At 55.3% G+C, this 3,449-nt stretch overlaps 1 protein-coding gene across 1 annotated transcript in view; it reads right to left on the bottom strand.

The window, feature by feature from the left end:
- Positions 1–1,471, bottom strand: part of LOC113207973 (uncharacterized) — a 6,065-nt gene extending 4,594 nt beyond the window's left edge. The window contains exons 1-2 of the mRNA XM_052264682.1: positions 1,117–1,471; positions 588–679 (exon numbers count right to left, since the gene is read on the bottom strand). The gene's annotated coding sequence lies outside the window, so the exon portion shown is untranslated. The remainder of the gene's footprint in view (positions 1–587; positions 680–1,116) is intronic.
- Positions 1,472–3,449: the final 1,978 nt, after the last annotated feature.

Here is a 3,449-nt window from a genome sequence, read left to right as displayed (position 1 = left end):
CGCTCTCACATCGCGCATCGGTTCGCCTCGCCACGGCCGTCGAGTGGCCGCTGGACTCGAGGACACAAACCAGTGCGTGTGCGTGCTTGTGCGTGCTTGCGTGCACCGTAACTAAAAAACACCACCGAAACCGATCCATCAGTGGGTAACTACCAATAATTCGCAACTCAGCAATGCGTGTTTGGTTGCTTTTCGGGAGCCCCGCCTCTCTGCCCCCTTCCCCCGTACGCCTCGCCTCCTCATCCCGGCCTTTCTCCCCCGTCCCACCCTTCGAGTAACACCAATGGCCCCTCCGCCTCTCCGCGAGAGGGGCTGGAGGAAGAGGAAAGGGGAGGGGGCGAGAGAGCGTCGGAAGGGCTGATGTGTCTGTTCTCACCGCACCGCAGACAATCGATTTTATCGAGTGGGCGCATCGCAGTGGCGGGAAAGGGGAGTTAAAGTCGGAACGAAGGAGCAGATTGGCGGGGGCTCCCCAACCCACCCCCACCCCCCCACTCCTCACGATGTTGACTGCCCTGAATATGCCCCTGCTCAGGCTCGGCAGCATCACGTTGATTGTAAGCGCGCGGGAGTCTTTTTGTACTCACTTCTTGAGAAGGCGGCTGAGGTATTCCAGAGGCGAGGACAGCTTGGGGCCGTTTCAGTTTATTCCACGGCAGAAAGGAAAGCTGGCGACGAGCTGTGAAAGTACTCTAAAAGTTAGAGAGGAAAGCTTCCTCGAAAAAGAAAAGTAATTTTGCCATATGATTCTCACTGAAACGCGAAATGCCCCCCCCCCCTCCTCTTTTTCCAATTTTCTGCTGCCCCATTTCTATTCCAGTGCGCATCCCATAGCAGGAGAAAAGCAAACAACCCGCGGCACTGGTATCGCCGAACACATGCTGTGTTTCGCACACATATGCCCGACTGGATTTCGCGGGTTTGTTGGTGCGATTCACCAGGGTGTGGGGCATAAGGAGAGGCGGAACGGTGGGGGCAACTCCCGCCACTCTAGTTTACTCGTATGTACCCCCACCCCCACTCCGCCCCCTCCTATAGAACATCATGATAAGGAAGGTGCAGGTGCACCCTCATTCATTTTTCGGGACCAGGAAATTGAATTTAATCGGGTCTCACCTCGAAATTCCTTTAGCTACGACTGTTCCACTTCCCCCGATCGCGAACGTCCCACGCACATGCTTGTCGATGCCACATAAACAGACGGCAAAACCAAACACGTAAGCTGTAATGTAGCGAACAGAAACTCGGTCGGCCCCAGGGGTGGTGGGGTGGCGGCGCGCGGGCGCCGACAGGGCTGACGTGTCGGGTGCGTCCGACGGCCCCGGGGCTCTGGCTGCTAGCGTGACGCGTGGACGCGCCCATGCGGCGGCGCATACGGCACTGCGGCGCACGAGACCAGCGCACGGGCGCGCACGGCACAGAGGTGGGCCAGGCCAGGGCCCAGGCGACCAGGCCCGCCGCGAGGGTGGCTGGCTGGGACGCGACTGGCCGAGTCTGCCACAGGCGCTGCAGGTTGGCGTGGACCCCCCCGGAGGCGCGGAGGGGAGGGCGGGGACGGGCGGGGGTTGGTGGGCGCAGCCGGCACGCTTGCCTTGCTCGTGGGGTTCCGGGCAACAGGCCGAGCCTGCCTATTGGCGGTTTTCCAGTCCCGCAGATGGGGAAGTTGAATCTAAATATTGGCAATTGCCCCCTCCGCCCCCTCCTACCTCCTGTTTTTCTGGGGACGGCTCCCACCATGGGTGGAAGAAGCCACTGACCGACCGTCAGAAAAAGGTGTGTAAGTAGAAGAACCACCACCACCAGGTCATTTTCGTTTTAACACGCGTGATACGAAGTGGCAGAAGTGCAAAGCTGAGATTTTTCTTCTAGAAAAAGATAGGTTTGAATTTTCCGAAAAACAAAGTGAGTGTGAAGCGGCGCGGGGGCGGCTGTGGCTGAGCGCTGAGCCAGCTGGGGTCAGGGCCAGAGGGGCTGTTGTCGTCAGAGTCTTTCTCGCACGGGCTGCACTCTGCGCCATTTCTCCCAATTACATCACTTTCTCCGCGCCGTTATTCTGAAATCAAAGAAAAGAAATGAAAACACGCGGCCACGGCCATATGGCACCCCTTGTTATTTTGAGATAGTGGAGAAAGGTCAAGATAAGGAGAAAGGAAAATAGAGGAGGACAGCTCGTCCGTCAGGGCGTGGGTGGCGCGTCCGGTCGGTCTTGGTGGAGACTGGGCGCGCGGGGCGGCATCACTCCACCTCGACGCCTCTGAGCGACCGGACCGGACGGGACCCACAGCAGCTGCCAGCCCGACAACCATAACCACCGCCATGGACTACGACGAATACCCACAGTTCCCCAAATGGGAAAAGAACTTGTAAGTGCTGGCTATGTGAGCTGCTGATTATGCAATGCTAAGAGTTTTGTCAAAATTCTCCTGTAGCTCCACTCCGCGGATGTCTCGCATTTGACGCGGGCTGTTTTTCGTATCCCCTTCATACCTCTGAAATAAAGCACGCGATGATAACGATGTTTGGTGGTGTATGGAGGATTTTCACAGCGAGTCCTCTGTTTCCATACTTGACGATGAATATAAAAGCAGACTAGTACTCTAATCGTCAATTCTAATCATGAGTTCTTTTTGAATAAAATATCAAGTCTTTGGTAACGCCTGTAGTTATTCTGTACCGCACGCTTGCGTGTGCACGGGTTGCCTACTCGCACGGGTTCGGCGCCGACGTATGTCGAAGGATAGGTGTAGTTTAGAACCGAGTTGTATTTCAGTGTTTATTTCACGTTATTTCGAACTGTTTTGCTTTCTCTTCCGCATTTTGGTGAGGACTGTGGGCCAACTTTGTTCGCAAGTACACGGTTTTGAACGTGGTTTAGGTGACCTTGTGAGCATCCGTTAGGGATGAAAACTGTTGGATCATTCGGTACAGTTTTCCCTCATTTGTTGTTATCATCGACACTCGAGACGCTTGTAGCCCTAGAGGACACCTTAATTCCAAGGTCATCGCTGTGAACATCAGCTGTCACCATGGCCTTATCTCTGGCTCCCATGGCATAACACAAGACCGGTTCGGGTTCACGCCTCGCCCCACTACACCTCTCCCCCCTTCATGTACACTATTGGCTGGTCAGATCCAAAAATGGACAAACAGTTCAACGCGCTGTCGGATATATGAGTGTGTGTAGAGAAGGGAAAAGGGGAGGGAGGGGGGGGGGCGCCCCTGTGTGTCTGTCTCTGCGTGAGGAATCACAACCCATAGTGATTTCCATAGAACCTGTTACCGACAGCCATATCAATGGCAATGGCCTGTTTTCAAATCTATGGTCCATATGGTGATACATAAGTACACTTTGGCGAAGTAATCTTTTTCTCCACTTCTATGGAGAATGGGGCGGGGGCGTCTCTGTCTCGTGAGTGTGGAAAGAAGGGAGGGAGGAGAGGGGGGAGGCG

Source organism: Frankliniella occidentalis, unplaced genomic scaffold, assembly GCF_000697945.3.
Source record: "Frankliniella occidentalis isolate FOCC.00 unplaced genomic scaffold, Focc_3.1 Scaffold20, whole genome shotgun sequence".
Lineage (NCBI taxonomy): Eukaryota > Metazoa > Arthropoda > Insecta > Thysanoptera > Thripidae > Frankliniella > Frankliniella occidentalis.
The sequence above is the reverse complement of the archived record's forward strand: the minus strand, read 5'-3'. Positions and strand labels throughout refer to the sequence as shown.